This window comes from Equus caballus, chromosome 25, assembly GCF_041296265.1.
Source record: "Equus caballus isolate H_3958 breed thoroughbred chromosome 25, TB-T2T, whole genome shotgun sequence".
Lineage (NCBI taxonomy): Eukaryota > Metazoa > Chordata > Mammalia > Perissodactyla > Equidae > Equus > Equus caballus.
Window position 1 is genome coordinate 844,429 of NC_091708.1, and position 20,800 is coordinate 865,228.

Genomic DNA, 20,800 nt, shown 5'->3' on the forward strand with positions numbered 1-20,800 from the left:
AAGCTAAGAAACAACTCGCTCTGCACAGTGCTCTTACAGCCTAGTGGGAACATCTCTTCCAAAGGCCTGTGAAACGCAGTTTCTTTGCAGGCCCGATCTGGCTGAAGTAGGACTTCTGCTCTGGGTGTGCTACTTTGCCCTAGAGCTGAAAGGCGCAACTTGCAGGCTTCTTTCCAAAGGGCGAGTTGGGCCCCACAGCGTCTTGCTTCCAGCTCTTTGGGAAGCTAAGAAACAACTCGCTCTGCACAGTGCTCTTACAGCCTAGTGGGAGCATCTCTTCCAAAGGCCTGTGAAACGCAGTTTCTTTGCAGGCCCGATCTGGCTGAAGTAGGACTTCTGCTCTGGGTGTGCTACTTTGCCCTAGAGCTGAAAGGCACAACGTGCAGGCTTCTTTCCAAAGGGCGAGTTGGGCCCCACAGCATCTTGCTTCCAGCTCTTTGGGAAGCTAAGAAACAACTCGCTCTGCACAGTGCTCTTACAGCCTAGTGGGAACATCTCTTCCAAAGGCCTGTGAAACGCAGTTTCTTTGCAGGCCCGATCTGGCTGAAGTAGGACTTCTGCTCTGGGTGTGCTACTTTGCTCTAGAGCTGAAAGGCACAACGTGCAGGCTTCTTTCCAAAGGGCGAGTTGGGCCCCACAGCATCTTGCTTCCAGCTCTTTGGGAAGCTAAGAAACAACTCGCTCTGCACAGTGCTCTTACAGCCTAGTGGGAACATCTCTTCCAAAGGCCTGTGAAACGCAGTTTCTTTGCAGGCCCGATCTGGCTGAAGTAGGACTTCTGCTCTGGGTGTGCTACTTTGCCCTAGAGCTGAAAGGCACAACGTGCAGGCTTCTTTCCAAAGGGCGAGTTGGGCCCAACAGCATCTTGCTTCCAGCTCTTTGGGCAGCTAAGAAACAACTTGCTCTGCACTGGTGTTTTACAGCCTACAGGGAACGAGTCTTACAAAGGCCTGTGAAACGCAGTTTCTTCCCAGGCCTGATCTTGCTGAAGTAGAACTTCTGCTCTGCCGTGTCCTACATGGGCCTAGAGCTGCAAGGCACAAATTCCTGCCTTGTGTCCTCAAGGGCAGACAGGCCCCACAGCATGGGGCTTCCAGCTCTTTGGGCAGCTGAGAAACAACTTGCTCTGCACTGGTGTTTTACAGCCTACAGGGATCGAGTCTTACAAAGGCCTGCGAAATGCAGTTTCTTCCCAGGACTTATCTTGCTGAAGTAGAACTTCTGCTCTGCCGTGTCCTACATGGGCCTAGAGCTGCAAGGCACAAAGTCCTGCCTTGCTTCCCCAAGGGGAGACTAGACCCTCAGCATCCAGCTACCAGCTCTTTGCGCAGCTAGGCAACAACTCGCTCTGCATTGGTGTTTTACAGCCTACCGGGAAGATATCTTACAAAGGCCTGTGAAACGCAGTTTCTTGGTAGGCCTGATCTGACTGAAGCAGAACTTCTGCACTGGGTGTGCTGCATTGGCATAGAGCTGCCATGCCCAAAGTGCTGGCTTCCTTGCAAAGGGGTAGAGAGGCCCCAAAGCGTCTTGCTTCCAGCTCTTTGGGTAGCTAAGAAACTACTGGCTCTGCCCAGTGTTCTTACAACCTACCTGGAACATCTGTTACCAAGGCCTGTGAAATGCAGTTTCTTGGCAGGCCTGATCTGGCTGAAGCAGACCTTCTGCTCTGGGTGTGCTACATTGCCCTAGAGCTGAAAGGCACAACGTGCAGGCTTCTTTCCAGAGGGCGAGTTGGGCCCCACAGCCTCTTGCTTCCAGCTCTTTGGGAAGTTAAGGAACAACTCGCTCTGCACAGTGCTCTTACAGCCTACCGGGAACATCTCTTCCAAAGGCCTGTGAAACGCAGTTTCTTTGCAGGCCTGATCTGGCTGAAGTAGGACTTCTGCTCTGGGTGTGCTACTTTGCCCTAGAGCTGAAAGGCACAACGTGCAGGCTTCTTTCCAAAGGGCGAGTTGGGCCCCACAGCATCTTGCTTCCAGCTCTTTGGGAACCTAAGTAACAACTCGCTCTGCACAGTGCTCTTACAGCCTACCGGGAACATCTCTTCCAAAGGCCTGTGAAACGCAGTTTCTTTGCAGGCCCGATCTGGCTGAAGTAGGACTTCTGCTCTGGGTGTGCTACTTTGCCCTAGAGCTGAAAGGCACAACGTGCAGGCTTCTTTCCAAAGGGCGAGTTGGGCCCCACAGCATCTTGCTTCCAGCTCTTTGGGAAGCTAAGAAACAACTCGCTCTGCACAGTGCTCTTACAGCCTACCGGGAACATCTCTTCCAAAGGCCTGTGAAACGCAGTTTCTTTGCAGGCCTTATCTGGCTGAAGTAGGACTTCTGCTCTGGGTGTGCTACTTTGCCCTAGAGCTGAAAGGCACAACGTGCAGGCTTCTTTCCAAAGAGCGAGTTGGGCCCCACAGCATCTTGCTTCCAGCTCTTTGGGAAGCTAAGAAACAACTCGCTCTGCACAGTGCTCTTACAGCCTACGGGGAACATCTCTGACAAAGGCCTGTGAAACGCAGTTTCTTTGCAGGCCTGATCTGGCTGAAGTAGGACTTCTGCTCTGGGTGTGCTACTTTGCCCTAGAGCTGAAAGGCACAACGTGCAGGCTTCTTTCCAAAGGGCGAGTTGGGCCCCACAGCATCTTGCTTCCAGCTCTTTGGGAAGCTAAGAAACAACTCGCTCTGCACAGTGCTCTTACAGCCTAGTGGGAACATCTCTTCCAAAGGCCTGTGAAACGCAGTTTCTTTGCAGGCCCGATCTGGCTGAAGTAGGACTTCTGCTCTGGGTGTGCTACTTTGCCCTAGAGCTGAAAGGCGCAACTTGCAGGCTTCTTTCCAAAGGGCGAGTTGGGCCCCACAGCATCTTGCTTCCAGCTCTTTGGGAAGCTAAGAAACAACTCGCTCTGCACAGTGCTCTTACAGCCTACCGGGAACATCTCTTCCAAAGGCCTGTGAAACGCAGTTTCTTTGCAGGCCCGATCTGGCTGAAGTAGGACTTCTGCTCTGGGTGTGCTACTTTGCCCTAGAGCTGAAAGGCACAACGTGCAGGCTTCTTTCCAAATGGCGAGTTGGGCCCAACAGCATCTTGCTTCCAGCTCTTTGGGCAGCTAAGAAACAACTTGCTCTGCACTGGTGTTTTACAGCCTACAGGGAACGAGTCTTACAAAGGCCTGTGAAACGCAGTTTCTTCCCAGGCCTGATCTTGCTGAAGTAGAACTTCTGCTCTGCCGTGTCCTACATGGGCCTAGAGCTGCAAGGCACAAATTCCTGCCTTGTGTCCTCAAGGGCAGACAGGCCCCACAGCATGGGGCTTCCAGCTCTTTGGGCAGCTGAGAAACAACTTGCTCTGCACTGGTGTTTTACAGCCTACAGGGATCGAGTCTTACAAAGGCCTGCGAAATGCAGTTTCTTCCCAGGACTTATCTTGCTGAAGTAGAACTTCTGCTCTGCCGTGTCCTACATGGGCCTAGAGCTGCAAGGCACAAAGTCCTGCCTTGCTTCCCCAAGGGGAGACTAGACCCTCAGCATCCAGCTACCAGCTCTTTGCGCAGCTAGGCAACAACTCGCTCTGCATTGGTGTTTTACAGCCTACCGGGAAGATATCTTACAAAGGCCTGTGAAACGCAGTTTCTTGGTAGGCCTGATCTGACTGAAGCAGAACTTCTGCACTGGGTGTGCTGCATTGGCATAGAGCTGCCATGCCCAAAGTGCTGGCTTCCTTGCAAAGGGGTAGAGAGGCCCCAAAGCGTCTTGCTTCCAGCTCTTTGGGTAGCTAAGAAACTACTGGCTCTGCCCAGTGTTCTTACAACCTACCTGGAACATCTGTTACCAAGGCCTGTGAAATGCAGTTTCTTGGCAGGCCTGATCTGGCTGAAGCAGACCTTCTGCTCTGGGTGTGCTACATTGCCCTAGAGCTGAAAGGCACAACGTGCAGGCTTCTTTCCAAAGGGCGAGTTGGGCCCCACAGCATCTTGCTTCCAGCTCTTTGGGAAGCTAAGAAACAACTCGCTCTGCACAGTGCTCTTACAGCCTACCGGGAACATCTCTTCCAAAGGCCTGTGAAACGCAGTTTCTTTGCAGGCCTGATCTGGCTGAAGTAGGACTTCTGCTCTGGGTGTGCTACTTTGCCCTAGAGCTGAAAGGCACAATGTGCAGGCTTCTTTCCAAAGGGCGAGTTGGGCCCCACAGCATCTTGCTTCCAGCTCTTTGGGAAGCTAAGAAACAACTCGCTCTGCACAGTGCTCTTACAGCCTACGGGGAACATCTCTGACAAAGGCCTGTGAAACGCAGTTTCTTTGCAGGCCTGATCTGGCTGAAGTAGGACTTCTGCTCTGGGTGTGCTACTTTGCCCTAGAGCTGAAAGGCACAACGTGCAGGCTTCTTTCCAAAGGGCGAGTTGGGCCCCACAGCATCTTGCTTCCAGCTCTTTGGGAAGCTAAGAAACAACTCGCTCTGCACAGTGCTCTTACAGCCTAGTGGGAACATCTCTTCCAAAGGCCTGTGAAACGCAGTTTCTTTGCAGGCCCGATCTGGCTGAAGTAGGACTTCTGCTCTGGGTGTGCTACTTTGCCCTAGAGCTGAAAGGCGCAACTTGCAGGCTTCTTTCCAAAGGGCGAGTTGGGCCCCACAGCATCTTGCTTCCAGCTCTTTGGGAAGCTAAGAAACAACTCGCTCTGCACAGTGCTCTTACAGCCTAGTGGGAACATCTCTTCCAAAGGCCTGTGAAACGCAGTTTCTTTGCAGGCCCGATCTGGCTGAAGTAGGACTTCTGCTCTGGGTGTGCTACTTTGCCCTAGAGCTGAAAGGCACAACGTGCAGGCTTCTTTCCAAAGGGCGAGTTGGGCCCAACAGCATCTTGCTTCCAGCTCTTTGGGCAGCTAAGAAACAACTTGCTCTGCACTGGTGTTTTACAGCCTACAGGGAACGAGTCTTACAAAGGCCTGTGAAACGCAGTTTCTTCCCAGGCCTGATCTTGCTGAAGTAGAACTTCTGCTCTGCCGTGTCCTACATGGGCCTAGAGCTGCAAGGCACAAATTCCTGCCTTGTGTCCTCAAGGGCAGACAGGCCCCACAGCATGGGGCTTCCAGCTCTTTGGGCAGCTGAGAAACAACTTGCTCTGCACTGGTGTTTTACAGCCTACAGGGATCGAGTCTTACAAAGGCCTGCGAAATGCAGTTTCTTCCCAGGACTTATCTTGCTGAAGTAGAACTTCTGCTCTGCCGTGTCCTACATGGGCCTAGAGCTGCAAGGCACAAAGTCCTGCCTTGCTTCCCCAAGGGGAGACTAGACCCTCAGCATCCAGCTACCAGCTCTTTGCGCAGCTAGGCAACAACTCGCTCTGCATTGGTGTTTTACAGCCTACCGGGAAGATATCTTACAAAGGCCTGTGAAACGCAGTTTCTTGGTAGGCCTGATCTGACTGAAGCAGAACTTCTGCACTGGGTGTGCTGCATTGGCATAGAGCTGCCATGCCCAAAGTGCTGGCTTCCTTGCAAAGGGGTAGAGAGGCCCCAAAGCGTCTTGCTTCCAGCTCTTTGGGTAGCTAAGAAACTACTGGCTCTGCCCAGTGTTCTTACAACCTACCTGGAACATCTGTTACCAAGGCCTGTGAAATGCAGTTTCTTGGCAGGCCTGATCTGGCTGAAGCAGACCTTCTGCTCTGGGTGTGCTACATTGCCCTAGAGCTGAAAGGCACAACGTGCAGGCTTCTTTCCAGAGGGCGAGTTGGGCCCCACAGCCTCTTGCTTCCAGCTCTTTGGGAAGTTAAGGAACAACTCGCTCTGCACAGTGCTCTTACAGCCTACCGGGAACATCTCTTCCAAAGGCCTGTGAAACGCAGTTTCTTTGCAGGCCTGATCTGGCTGAAGTAGCACTTCTGCTCTGGGTGTGCTACTTTGCCCTAGAGCTGAAAGGCACAACGTGCAGGCTTCTTTCCAAAGGGCGAGTTGGGCCCCACAGCATCTTGCTTCCAGCTCTTTGGGAACCTAAGTAACAACTCGCTCTGCACAGTGCTCTTACAGCCTACCGGGAACATCTCTTCCAAAGGCCTGTGAAACGCAGTTTCTTTGCAGGCCCGATCTGGCTGAAGTAGGACTTCTGCTCTGGGTGTGCTACTTTGCCCTAGAGCTGAAAGGCACAACGTGCAGGCTTCTTTCCAAAGGGCGAGTTGGGCCCCACAGCATCTTGCTTCCAGCTCTTTGGGAAGCTAAGAAACAACTCGCTCTGCACAGTGCTCTTACAGCCTACCGGGAACATCTCTTCCAAAGGCCTGTGAAACGCAGTTTCTTTGCAGGCCTGATCTGGATGAAGTAGCACTTCTGCTCTGGGTGTGCTACTTTGCCCTAGAGCTGAAAGGCACAACGTGCAGGCTTCTTTCCAAAGGGCGAGTTGGGCCCCACAGCATCTTGCTTCCAGCTCTTTGGGAAGCTAAGAAACAACTCGCTCTGCACAGTGCTCTTACAGCCTACCGGGAACATGTCTTCCAAAGGCCTGTGAAACGCAGTTTCTTTGCAGGTCTGATCTGGCTGAAGTAGGACTTCTGCTCTGGGTGTGCTACTTTGCCCTAGAGCTGAAAGGCACAACGTGCAGGCTTCTTTCCAAAGGGCGAGTTGGGCCCCACAGCATCTTGCTTCCAGCTCTTTGGGAAGCTAAGAAACAACTCGCTCTGCACAGTGCTCTTACAGCCTAGTGGGAACATCTCTTCCAACGGCCTGTGAAACGCAGTTTCTTTGCAGGCCTGATCTGGCTGAAGTAGGACTTTTGCTCTGGGTGTGCTACTTTGCCCTAGAGCTGAAAGGCACAACGTGCAGGCTTCTTTCCAAAGGGCGAGTTGGGCCCCACAGCATCTTGCTTCCAGCTCTTTGGGAAGCTAAGAAACAACTCGCTCTGAACAGTTCTCTTACAGCCTAGTGGGAACATCTCTTCCAAAGGCCTGTGAAACGCAGTTTCTTTGCAGGCCTGATCTGGCTGAAGTAGCACTTCTGCTCTGGGTGTGCTACTTTGCCCTAGAGCTGAAAGGCACAACGTGCAGCCTTCTTTCCAAAGGGCGAGTTGGGCCCCACAGCATCTTGCTTCCAGCTCTTTGGGAAGCTAAGAAACAACTCGCTCTGCACAGTGCTCTTACAGCCTAGTGGGAACATCTCTTCCAAAGGCCTGTGAAACGCAGTTTCTTTGCAGGCCTGATCTGGCTGAAGTAGCACTTCTGCTCTGGGTGTGCTACTTTGCCCTAGAGCTGAAAGGCACAACGTGCAGGCTTCTTTCCAAAGGGCGAGTTGGGCCCCACAGCATCTTGCTTCCAGCTCTTTGGGAAGCTAAGAAACAACTCGCTCTGCACAGTGCTCTTACAGCCTACGGGGAACATCACTTCCAAAGGCCTGTGAAACGCAGTTTCTTTGCAGGCCTGATCTGGCTGAAGTAGGACTTCTGCTCTGGGTGTGCTACTTTGCCCTAGAGCTGAAAGGCACAACGTGCAGGCTTCTTTCCAAAGGGCGAGTTGGGCCCCACAGCATCTTGCTTCCAGCTCTTTGGGAAGCTAAGAAACAACTCGCTCTGCACAGTGCTCTTACAGCCTAGTGGGAACATCTCTTCCAAAGGCCTGTGAAACGCAGTTTCTTTGCAGGCCTGATCTGGCTGAAGTAGGACTTCTGCTCTGGGTGTGCTACTTTGCCCTACAGCTGAAAGGCACAACGTGCAGGCTTCTTTCCAAAGGGCGAGTTGGGCCCCACAGCATCTTGCTTCCAGCTCTTTGGGAAGCTAAGAAACAACTCGCTCTGCACAGTGCTCTTACAGCCTACCGGGAACATGTCTTCCAAAGGCCTGTGAAAGGCAGTTTCTTTGCAGGCCTGATCTGGCTGAAGTAGGACTTCTGCTCTGGGTGTGCTACTTTGCCCTAGAGCTGAAAGGCACAACGTGCAGGCTTCTTTCCAAAGGGCGAGTTGGGCCCCACAGCATCTTGCTTCCAGCTCTTTGGGAAGCTAAGAAACAACTCGCTCTGCACAGTGCTCTTACAGCCTAGTGGGAACATCTCTTCCAAAGGCCTGTGAAACGCAGTTTCTTGGTAGGCCTGATCTGACTGAAGCAGAACTTCTGCACTGGGTGTGCTGCATTGGCATAGAGCTGCCATGCCCAAAGTGCTGGCTTCCTTGCAAAGGGGTAGAGAGGCCCCAAAGCGTCTTGCTTCCAGCTCTTTGGGTAGCTAAGAAACTACTGGCTCTGCCCAGTGTTCTTACAACCTACCTGGAACATCTGTTACCAAGGCCTGTGAAATGCAGTTTCTTGGCAGGCCTGATCTGGCTGAAGCAGACCTTCTGCTCTGGGTGTGCTACATTGCCCTAGAGCTGAAAGGCACAACGTGCAGGCTTCTTTCCAAAGGGCGAGTTGGGCCCCACAGCATCTTGCTTCCAGCTCTTTGGGAAGCTAAGAAACAACTCGCTCTGCACAGTGCTCTTACAGCCTACCGGGAACATCTCTTCCAAAGGCCTGTGAAACGCAGTTTCTTTGCAGGCCTGATCTGGCTGAAGTAGGACTTCTGCTCTGGGTGTGCTACTTTGCCCTAGAGCTGAAAGGCACAATGTGCAGGCTTCTTTCCAAAGGGCGAGTTGGGCCCCACAGCATCTTGCTTCCAGCTCTTTGGGAAGCTAAGAAACAACTCGCTCTGCACAGTGCTCTTACAGCCTACGGGGAACATCTCTGACAAAGGCCTGTGAAACGCAGTTTCTTTGCAGGCCTGATCTGGCTGAAGTAGGACTTCTGCTCTGGGTGTGCTACTTTGCCCTAGAGCTGAAAGGCACAACGTGCAGGCTTCTTTCCAAAGGGCGAGTTGGGCCCCACAGCATCTTGCTTCCAGCTCTTTGGGAAGCTAAGAAACAACTCGCTCTGCACAGTGCTCTTACAGCCTAGTGGGAACATCTCTTCCAAAGGCCTGTGAAACGCAGTTTCTTTGCAGGCCCGATCTGGCTGAAGTAGGACTTCTGCTCTGGGTGTGCTACTTTGCCCTAGAGCTGAAAGGCGCAACTTGCAGGCTTCTTTCCAAAGGGCGAGTTGGGCCCCACAGCATCTTGCTTCCAGCTCTTTGGGAAGCTAAGAAACAACTCGCTCTGCACAGTGCTCTTACAGCCTAGTGGGAACATCTCTTCCAAAGGCCTGTGAAACGCAGTTTCTTTGCAGGCCCGATCTGGCTGAAGTAGGACTTCTGCTCTGGGTGTGCTACTTTGCCCTAGAGCTGAAAGGCACAACGTGCAGGCTTCTTTCCAAAGGGCGAGTTGGGCCCAACAGCATCTTGCTTCCAGCTCTTTGGGCAGCTAAGAAACAACTTGCTCTGCACTGGTGTTTTACAGCCTACAGGGAACGAGTCTTACAAAGGCCTGTGAAACGCAGTTTCTTCCCAGGCCTGATCTTGCTGAAGTAGAACTTCTGCTCTGCCGTGTCCTACATGGGCCTAGAGCTGCAAGGCACAAATTCCTGCCTTGTGTCCTCAAGGGCAGACAGGCCCCACAGCATGGGGCTTCCAGCTCTTTGGGCAGCTGAGAAACAACTTGCTCTGCACTGGTGTTTTACAGCCTACAGGGATCGAGTCTTACAAAGGCCTGCGAAATGCAGTTTCTTCCCAGGACTTATCTTGCTGAAGTAGAACTTCTGCTCTGCCGTGTCCTACATGGGCCTAGAGCTGCAAGGCACAAAGTCCTGCCTTGCTTCCCCAAGGGGAGACTAGACCCTCAGCATCCAGCTACCAGCTCTTTGCGCAGCTAGGCAACAACTCGCTCTGCATTGGTGTTTTACAGCCTACCGGGAAGATATCTTACAAAGGCCTGTGAAACGCAGTTTCTTGGTAGGCCTGATCTGACTGAAGCAGAACTTCTGCACTGGGTGTGCTGCATTGGCATAGAGCTGCCATGCCCAAAGTGCTGGCTTCCTTGCAAAGGGGTAGAGAGGCCCCAAAGCGTCTTGCTTCCAGCTCTTTGGGTAGCTAAGAAACTACTGGCTCTGCCCAGTGTTCTTACAACCTACCTGGAACATCTGTTACCAAGGCCTGTGAAATGCAGTTTCTTGGCAGGCCTGATCTGGCTGAAGCAGACCTTCTGCTCTGGGTGTGCTACATTGCCCTAGAGCTGAAAGGCACAACGTGCAGGCTTCTTTCCAGAGGGCGAGTTGGGCCCCACAGCCTCTTGCTTCCAGCTCTTTGGGAAGTTAAGGAACAACTCGCTCTGCACAGTGCTCTTACAGCCTACCGGGAACATCTCTTCCAAAGGCCTGTGAAACGCAGTTTCTTTGCAGGCCTGATCTGGCTGAAGTAGGACTTCTGCTCTGGGTGTGCTACTTTGCCCTAGAGCTGAAAGGCACAACGTGCAGGCTTCTTTCCAAAGGGCGAGTTGGGCCCCACAGCATCTTGCTTCCAGCTCTTTGGGAACCTAAGTAACAACTCGCTCTGCACAGTGCTCTTACAGCCTACCGGGAACATCTCTTCCAAAGGCCTGTGAAACGCAGTTTCTTTGCAGGCCCGATCTGGCTGAAGTAGGACTTCTGCTCTGGGTGTGCTACTTTGCCCTAGAGCTGAAAGGCACAACGTGCAGGCTTCTTTCCAAAGGGCGAGTTGGGCCCCACAGCATCTTGCTTCCAGCTCTTTGGGAAGCTAAGAAACAACTCGCTCTGCACAGTGCTCTTACAGCCTACCGGGAACATCTCTTCCAAAGGCCTGTGAAACGCAGTTTCTTTGCAGGCCTGATCTGGATGAAGTAGCACTTCTGCTCTGGGTGTGCTACTTTGCCCTAGAGCTGAAAGGCACAACGTGCAGGCTTCTTTCCAAAGGGCGAGTTGGGCCCCACAGCATCTTGCTTCCAGCTCTTTGGGAAGCTAAGAAACAACTCGCTCTGCACAGTGCTCTTACAGCCTACCGGGAACATGTCTTCCAAAGGCCTGTGAAACGCAGTTTCTTTGCAGGTCTGATCTGGCTGAAGTAGGACTTCTGCTCTGGGTGTGCTACTTTGCCCTAGAGCTGAAAGGCACAACGTGCAGGCTTCTTTCCAAAGGGCGAGTTGGGCCCCACAGCATCTTGCTTCCAGCTCTTTGGGAAGCTAAGAAACAACTCGCTCTGCACAGTGCTCTTACAGCCTAGTGGGAACATCTCTTCCAACGGCCTGTGAAACGCAGTTTCTTTGCAGGCCTGATCTGGCTGAAGTAGGACTTTTGCTCTGGGTGTGCTACTTTGCCCTAGAGCTGAAAGGCACAACGTGCAGGCTTCTTTCCAAAGGGCGAGTTGGGCCCCACTGCATCTTGCTTCCAGCTCTTTGGGAAGCTAAGAAACAACTCGCTCTGAACAGTTCTCTTACAGCCTAGTGGGAACATCTCTTCCAAAGGCCTGTGAAACGCAGTTTCTTTGCAGGCCTGATCTGGCTGAAGTAGCACTTCTGCTCTGGGTGTGCTACTTTGCCCTAGAGCTGAAAGGCACAACGTGCAGCCTTCTTTCCAAAGGGCGAGTTGGGCCCCACAGCATCTTGCTTCCAGCTCTTTGGGAAGCTAAGAAACAACTCGCTCTGCACAGTGCTCTTACAGCCTAGTGGGAACATCTCTTCCAAAGGCCTGTGAAACGCAGTTTCTTTGCAGGCCTGATCTGGCTGAAGTAGCACTTCTGCTCTGGGTGTGCTACTTTGCCCTAGAGCTGAAAGGCACAACGTGCAGGCTTCTTTCCAAAGGGCGAGTTGGGCCCCACAGCATCTTGCTTCCAGCTCTTTGGGAAGCTAAGAAACAACTCGCTCTGCACAGTGCTCTTACAGCCTACGGGGAACATCACTTCCAAAGGCCTGTGAAACGCAGTTTCTTTGCAGGCCTGATCTGGCTGAAGTAGGACTTCTGCTCTGGGTGTGCTACTTTGCCCTAGAGCTGAAAGGCACAACGTGCAGGCTTCTTTCCAAAGGGCGAGTTGGGCCCCACAGCATCTTGCTTCCAGCTCTTTGGGAAGCTAAGAAACAACTCGCTCTGCACAGTGCTCTTACAGCCTAGTGGGAACATCTCTTCCAAAGGCCTGTGAAACGCAGTTTCTTTGCAGGCCTGATCTGGCTGAAGTAGGACTTCTGCTCTGGGTGTGCTACTTTGCCCTACAGCTGAAAGGCACAACGTGCAGGCTTCTTTCCAAAGGGCGAGTTGGGCCCCACAGCATCTTGCTTCCAGCTCTTTGGGAAGCTAAGAAACAACTCGCTCTGCACAGTGCTCTTACAGCCTACCGGGAACATGTCTTCCAAAGGCCTGTGAAAGGCAGTTTCTTTGCAGGCCTGATCTGGCTGAAGTAGGACTTCTGCTCTGGGTGTGCTACTTTGCCCTAGAGCTGAAAGGCACAACGTGCAGGCTTCTTTCCAAAGGGCGAGTTGGGCCCCACAGCATCTTGCTTCCAGCTCTTTGGGAAGCTAAGAAACAACTCGCTCTGCACAGTGCTCTTACAGCCTATGGGGAACATCACTTCCAAAGACCTGTGAAACGCAGTTTCTTTGCAGGCCTGATCTGGCTGAAGTAGGACTTCTGCTCTGGGTGTGCTACTTTGCCCTAGAGCTGAAAGGCACAACGTGCAGGCTTCTTTCCAAAGGGCGAGTTGGGCCCCACAGGATGTTGCTTCCAGCCCTTTGGGAAGCTAAGAAACAACTCGCTCTGCACAGTGCTCTTACAGCCTAGTGGGAACATCTCTTCCAAAGGCCTGTGAAACGCAGTTTCTTTGCAGGCCTGATCTGGCTGAAGTAGGACTTCTGCTCTGGGTGTGCTACTTTGCCCTAGAGCTGAAAGGCACAACGTGCAGGCTTCTTTCCAAAGGGCGAGTTGGGCCCCACAGCATCTTGCTTCCAGCTCTTTGGGAAGCTAAGAAACAACTCGCTCTGCACAGTGCTCTTACAGCCTACCGGGAACATGTCTTCCAAAGGCCTGTGAAACGCAGTTTCTTTGCAGGCCTGATCTGGCTGAAGTAGGACTTCTGCTCTGGGTGTGCTACTTTGCCCTAGAGCTGAAAGGCACAACGTGCAGGCTTCTTTCCAAAGGGCGAGTTGGGCCCCACAGCATCTTGCTTCCAGCTCTTTGGGAAGCTAAGAAACAACTCGCTCTGCACAGTGCTCTTACAGCCTACCGGGAACATCTCTTCCAAAGGCCTGTGAAACGCAGTTTCTTTGCAGGCCTGATCTGGCTGAAGTAGCACTTCTGCTCTGGGTGTGCTACTTTGCCCTAGAACTGAAAGGCACAACGTGCAGGCTTCTTTCCAAAGGGCGAGTTGGGCCCCACAGCATCTTGCTTCCAGCTCTTTGGGAAGCTAAGAAACAACTCGCTCTGCACAGTGCTCTTACAGCCTACGGGGAACATCACTTCCAAAGGCCTGTGAAACGCAGTTTCTTTGCAGGCCTGATCTGGCTGAAGTAGGACTTCTGCTCTGGGTGTGCTACTTTGCCCTAGAGCTGAAAGGCACAACGTGCAGGCTTCTTTCCAAAGGGCGAGTTGGGCCCCACAGCATCTTGCTTCCAGCTCTTTGGGAAGCTAAGAAACAACTCGCTCTGCACAGTGCTCTTACAGCCTATGGGGAACATCTCTTCCAAAGGCCTGTGAAACGCAGTTTCTTTGCAGGCCTGATCTGGCTGAAGTAGGACTTCTGCTCTGGGTGTGCTACTTTGCCCTAGAGCTGAAAGGCACAACGTGCAGGCTTCTTTCCAAAGGGCGAGTTGGGCCCCACAGCATCTTGCTTCCAGCTCTTTGGGAAGCTAAGAAACAACTCGCTCTGCACAGTGCTCTTACAGCCTACCGGGAGCATCACTTCCAAAGGCCTGTGAAACGCAATTTCTTTTCAGGCCTGATCTGGCTGAAGTAGCACTTCTGCTCTGGGTGTGCTACTTTGCCCTAGAGCTGAAAGGCACAACGTGCAGGATTCTCTCCAAAGTGCGAGTTGGGCCCCTCAGCATCTTGCTTCCAGCTCTTTTGGGAAGCTAAGAAACAACTCGCTCTGCACAGTGCTCTTACAGCCTACCGGGAACATGTCTTCCAAAGGCCTGTGAAACGCAGTTTCTTTGCAGGCCTGATCTGGCTGAAGTAGGACTTCTGCTCTGGGTGTGCTACTTTGCCCTAGAGCTGAAAGGCACAACGTGCAGGCTTCTTTCCAAAGGGCGAGTTGGGCCCCACAGCATCTTGCTTCCAGCTCTTTGGGAAGATAAGAAACAACTCGCTCTGCACAGCGCTCTTACAGCCTACCGGGAACATGTCTTCCAAAGTCCTGTGAAACGCAGTTTCTTTTCAGGCCTGATCTGGCTGAAGTAGCACTTCTGCTCTGGGTGTGCTACTTTGCCCTAGAGCTGAAAGGCACAACGTGCAGGCTTCTTTCCAAAGGGCGAGTTGGGCCCCACAGCATCTTGCTTCCAGCTCTTTGGGAAGCTAAGAAACAACTCGCTCTGCACAGTGCTCTTACAGCCTACCGGGAACACGTCTTCCAAAGGCCTGTGAAACGCAGTTTCTTTGCAGGCCTGATCTGGCTGAAGTAGCACTTCTGCTCTGGGTGTGCTACTTTGCCCTAGAGCTGAAAGGCACAACGTGCAGGCTTCTTTCCAAAGGGCGAGTTGGGCCCCACAGCATCTTGCTTCCAGCTCTTTGGGAAGCTAAGAAACAACTCGCTCTGCACAGTGCTGTTACAGCCTACCGGGAACACGTCTTCCAAAGGCCTGTGAAACGCAGTTTCTTTGCAGGTCTGATCTGGCTGAAGTAGGACTTCTGCTCTGGGTGTGCTACTTTGCCCTAGAGCTGAAAGGCACAACGTGCAGGCTTCTTTCCAAAGGGCGAGTTGGGCCCCACAGCATCTTGCTTCCAGCTCTTTGGGAAGCTAAGAAACAACTCGCTCTGCACAGTGCTCTTACAGCCTAGTGGGAACATCTCTTCCAACGGCCTGTGAAACGCAGTTTCTTTGCAGGCCTGATCTGGCTGAAGTAGGACTTTTGCTCTGGGTGTGCTACTTTGCCCTAGAGCTGAAAGGCACAACGTGCAGGCTTCTTTCCAAAGGGCGAGTTGGGCCCCACAGCATCTTGCTTCCAGCTCTTTGGGAAGCTAAGAAACAACTCGCTCTGAACAGTGCTCTTACAGCCTAGTGGGAACATCTCTTCCAAAGGCCTGTGAAACGCAGTTTCTTTGCAGGCCTGATCTGGCTGAAGTAGGACTTCTGCTCTGGGTGTGCTACTTTGCCCTAGAGCTGAAAGGCACAACGTGCAGGCTTCTTTCCAAAGGGCGAGTTGGGCCCCACAGCATCTTGCTTCCAGCTCTTTGGGAAGCTAAGAAACAACTCGCTCTGCACAGTGCTCTTACAGCCTAGTGGGAGCATCTCTTCCAAAGGCCTGTGAAACGCAGTTTCTTTGCAGGCCTGATCTGGCTGAAGTAGCACTTCTGCTCTGGGTGTGCTACTTTGCCCTAGAGCTGAAAGGCACAACGTGCAGGCTTCTTTCCAAAGGGCGAGTTGGGCCCCACAGCATCTTGCTTCCAGCTCTTTGGGAAGCTAAGAAACAACTCGCTCTGCACAGTGCTCTTGCAGCCTACGGGGAACATCACTTCCAAAGGCCTGTGAAACGCAGTTTCTTTGCAGGCCTGATCTGGCTGAAGTAGGACTTCTGCTCTGGGTGTGCTACTTTGCCCTAGAGCTGAAAGGCACAACGTGCAGGCTTCTTTCCAAAGGGCGAGTTGGGCCCCAGAGCATCTTGCTTCCAGCTCTTTGGGAAGCTAAGAAACAACTCGCTCTGCACAGTGCTCTTACAGCCTAGTGGGAACATCTCTTCCAAAGGCCTGTGAAACGCAGTTTCTTTGCAGGCCTGATCTGGCTGAAGTAGGACTTCTGCTCTGGGTGTGCTACTTTGCCCTAGAGCTGAAAGGCACAACGTGCAGGCTTCTTTCCAAAGGGCGAGTTGGGCCCCACAGCATCTTGCTTCCAGCTCTTTGGGAAGCTAAGAAACAACTCGCTCTGCACAGTGCTCTTACAGCCTATGGGGAACATCACTTCCAAAGGCCTGTGAAACGCAGTTTCTTTGCAGGCCTGATCTGGCTGAAGTAGGACTTCTGCTCTGGGTGTGCTACTTTGCCCTAGAGCTGAAAGGCACAACGTGCAGGCTTCTTTCCAAAGGGCGAGTTGGGCCCCACAGGATGTTGCTTCCAGCCCTTTGGGAAGCTAAGAAACAACTCGCTCTGCACAGTGCTCTTACAGCCTAGTGGGAACATCTCTTCCAAAGGCCTGTGAAACGCAGTTTCTTTGCAGGCCTGATCTGGCTGAAGTAGCACTTCTGCTCTGGGTGTGCTACTTTGCCCTAGAGCTGAAAGGCACAACGTGCAGCCTTCTTTCCAAAGGGCGAGTTGGGCCCCACAGCATCTTGCTTCCAGCTCTTTGGGAAGCTAAGAAACAACTCGCTCTGCACAGTGCTCTTACAGCCTACGGGGAACATCACTTCCAAAGGCCTGTGAAACGCAGTTTCTTTGCAGGCCTGATCTGGCTGAAGTAGGACTTCTGCTCTGGGTGTGCTACTTTGCCCTAGAGCTGAAAGGCACAACGTGCAGGCTTCTTTCCAAAGGGCGAGTTGGGCCCCACAGCATCTTGCTTCCAGCTCTTTGGGAAGCTAAGAAACAACTCGCTCTGCACAGCGCTCTTACAGCCTACCGGGAACATGTCTTCCAAAGTCCTGTGAAACGCAGTTTCTTTTCAGGCCTGATCTGGCTGAAGTAGCACTTCTGCTCTGGGTGTGCTACTTTGCCCTAGAGCTGAAAGGCACAACGTGCAGGCTTCTTTCCAAAGGGCGAGTTGGGCCCCACAGCATCTTGCTTCCAGCTCTTTGGGAAGCTAAGAAACAACTCGCTCTGCACAGTGCTCTTACAGCCTACCGGGAACATCTCTTCCAAAGGCCTGTGAAACGCAGTTTCTTTGCAGGCCTGATCTGGCTGAAGTAGCACTTCTGCTCTGGGTGTGCTACTTTGCCCTAGAGCTGAAAGGCACAACGTGCAGGCTTCTTTCCAAAGGGCGAGTTGGGCCCCACAGCATCTTGCTTCCAGCTCTTTGGGAAGCTAAGAAACCACTCGCTCTGCACAGTGCTCTTACAGCCTACCGGGAACATGTCTTCCAAAGGCCTGTGAAACGCAGTTTCTTTGCAGGTCTGATCTGGCTGAAGTAGGACTTCTGCTCTGGGTGTGCTACTTTGCCCTAGAGCTGAAAGGCACAACGTGCAGGCTTCTTTCCAAAGGGCGAGTTGGGCCCCACAGCATCTTGCTTCCAGCTCTTTGGGAAGCTAAGAAACAACTCGCTCTGCACAGTGCTCTTACAGCCTAGTGGGAACATCTCTTCCAACGGCCTGTGAAACGCAGTTTCTTTGCAGGCCTGATCTGGCTGAAGTAGGACTTTTGCTCTGGGTGTGCTACTTTGCCCTAGAGCTGAAAGGCACAACGTGCAGGCTTCTTTCCAAAGGGCGAGTTGGGCCCCACAGCATCTTGCTTCCAGCTCTTTGGGAAGCTAAGAAACAACTCGCTCTGAACAGTGCTCTTACAGCCTAGTGGGAACATCTCTTCCAAAGGCCTGTGAAACGCAGTTTCTTTGCAGGCCTGATCTGGCTGAAGTAGCACTTCTGCTCTGGGTGTGCTACTTTGCCCTAGAGCTGAAAGGCACAACGTGCAGCCTTCTTTCCAAAGGGCGAGTTGGGCCCCACAGCATCTTGCTTCCAGCTCTTTGGGAAGCTAAGAAACAACTCGCTCTGCACAGTGCTCTTACAGCCTACGGGGAACATCACTTCCAAAGGCCTGTGAAACGCAGTTTCTTTGCAGGCCTGATCTGGCTGAAGTAGGACTTCTGCTCTGGGTGTGCTACTTTGCCCTAGAGCTGAAAGGCACAACGTGCAGGCTTCTTTCCAAAGGGCTAGTTGGGCCCCACAGCATCTTGCTTCCAGCTCTTTGGGAAGCTAAGAAACAACTCGCTCTGCACAGTGATCTTACAGCCTACGGGGAACATCACTTCCAAAGGCCTGTGAAACGCAGTTTCTTTGCAGGCCTGATCTGGCTGAAGTAGGACTTCTGCTCTGGGTGTGCTACTTTGCCCTAGAGCTGAAAGGCACAACGTGCAGGCTTCTTTCCAAAGGGAGAGTTGGGCCCCACAGCATCTTGCTTCCAGCTCTTTGGGAAGCTAAGAAACAACTCGCTCTGCACAGCGCTCTTACAGCCTACCGGGAACATGTCTTCCAAAGTCCTGTGAAACGCAGTTTCTTTTCAGGCCTGATCTGGCTGAAGTAGCACTTCTGCTCTGGGTGTGCTACTTTGCCCTAGAGCTGAAAGGCACAACGTGCAGGCTTCTTTCCAAAGGGCGAGTTGGGCCCCACAGCATCTTGCTTCCAGCTCTTTGGGAAGCTAAGAAACAACTCGCTCTGCACAGTGCTCTTACAGCCTACCGGGAACATCTCTTCCAAAGGCCTGTGAAACGCAGTTTCTTTGCAGGCCTGATCTGGCTGAAGTAGCACTTCTGCTCTGGGTGTGCTACTTTGCCCTAGAGCTGAAAGGCACAACGTGCAGGCTTCTTTCCAAAGGGCGAGTTGGGCCCCACAGCATCTTGCTTCCAGCTCTTTGGGAAGCTAAGAAACAACTCGCTCTGCACAGTGCTCTTACAGCCTAGTGGGAACATCTCTTCCAAAGGCCTGTGAAACGCAGTTTCTTTGCAGGCCCGATCTGGCTGAAGTAGGACTTCTGCTCTGGGTGTGCTACTTTGCCCTAGAGCTGAAAGGCGCAACTTGCAGGCTTCTTTCCAAAGGGCGAGTTGGGCCCCACAGCATCTTGCTTCCAGCTCTTTGGGAAGCTAAGAAACAACTCGCTCTGCACAGTGCTCTTACAGCCTAGTGGGAACATCTCTTCCAAAGGCCTGTGAAACGCAGTTTCTTTGCAGGCCCGATCTGGCTGAAGTAGGACTTCTGCTCTGGGTGTGCTACTTTGCCCTAGAGCTGAAAGGCACAACGTGCAGGCTTCTTTCCAAAGGGCGAGTTGGGCCCAACAGCATCTTGCTTCCAGCTCTTTGGGCAGCTAAGAAACAACTTGCTCTGCACTGGTGTTTTACAGCCTACAGGGAACGAGTCTTACAAAGGCCTGTGAAACGCAGTTTCTTCCCAGGCCTGATCTTGCTGAAGTAGAACTTCTGCTCTGCCGTGTCCTACATGGGCCTAGAGCTGCAAGGCACAAATTCCTGCCTTGTGTCCTCAAGGGCAGACAGGCCCCACAGCATGGGGCTTCCAGCTCTTTGGGCAGCTGAGAAACAACTTGCTCTGCACTGGTGTTTTACAGCCTACAGGGATCGAGTCTTACAAAGGCCTGCGAAATGCAGTTTCTTCCCAGGACTTATCTTGCTGAAGTAGAACTTCTGCTCTGCCGTGTCCTACATGGGCCTAGAGCTGCAAGGCACAAAGTCCTGCCTTGCTTCCCCAAGGGGAGACTAGACCCTCAGCATCCAGCTACCAGCTCTTTGCGCAGCTAGGCAACAACTCGCTCTGCATTGGTGTTTTACAGCCTACCGGGAAGATATCTTACAAAGGCCTGTGAAACGCAGTTTCTTGGTAGGCCTGATCTGACTGAAGCAGAACTTCTGCACTGGGTGTGCTGCATTGGCATAGAGCTGCCATGCCCAAAGTGCTGGCTTCCTTGCAAAGGGGTAGAGAGGCCCCAAAGCGTCTTGCTTCCAGCTCTTTGGGTAGCTAAGAAACTACTGGCTCTGCCCAGTGTTCTTACAACCTACCTGGAACATCTGTTACCAAGGCCTGTGAAATGCAGTTTCTTGGCAGGCCTGATCTGGCTGAAGCAGACCTTCTGCTCTGGGTGTGCTACATTGCCCTAGAGCTGAAAGGCACAACGTGCAGGCTTCTTTCCAGAGGGCGAGTTGGGCCCCACAGCCTCTTGCTTCCAGCTCTTTGGGAAGTTAAGGAACAACTCGCTCTGCACAGTGCTCTTACAGCCTACCGGGAACATCTCTTCCAAAGGCCTGTGAAACGCAGTTTCTTTGCAGGCCTGATCTGGCTGAAGTAGGACTTCTGCTCTGGGTGTGCTACTTTGCCCTAGAGCTGAAAGGCACAACGTGCAGGCTTCTTTCCAAAGGGCGAGTTGGGCCCCACAGCATCTTGCTTCCAGCTCTTTGGGAACCTAAGTAACAACTCGCTCTGCACAGTGCTCTTACAGCCTACCGGGAACATCTCTTCCAAAGGCCTGTGAAACGCAGTTTCTTTGCAGGCCCGATCTGGCTGAAGTAGGACTTCTGCTCTGGGTGTGCTACTTTGCCCTAGAGCTGAAAGGCACAACGTGCAGGCTTCTTTCCAAAGGGCGAGTTGGGCCCCACAGCATCTTGCTTCCAGCTCTTTGGGAAGCTAAGAAACAACTCGCTCTGCACAGTGCTCTTACAGCCTACCGGGAACATCTCTTCCAAAGGCCTGTGAAACGCAGTTTCTTTGCAGGCCTGATCTGGATGAAGTAGCACTTCTGCTCTGGGTGTGCTACTTTGCCCTAGAGCTGAAAGGCACAACGTGCAGGCTTCTTTCCAAAGGGCGAGTTGGGCCCCACAGCATCTTGCTTCCAGCTCTTTGGGAAGCTAAGAAACAACTCGCTCTGCACAGTGCTCTTACAGCCTACCGGGAACATGTCTTCCAAAGGCCTGTGAAACGCAGTTTCTTTGCAGGTCTGATCTGGCTGAAGTAGGACTTCTGCTCTGGGTGTGCTACTTTGCCCTAGAGCTGAAAGGCACAACGTGCAGGCTTCTTTCCAAAGGGCGAGTTGGGCCCCACAGCATCTTGCTTCCAGCTCTTTGGGAAGCTAAGAAACAAC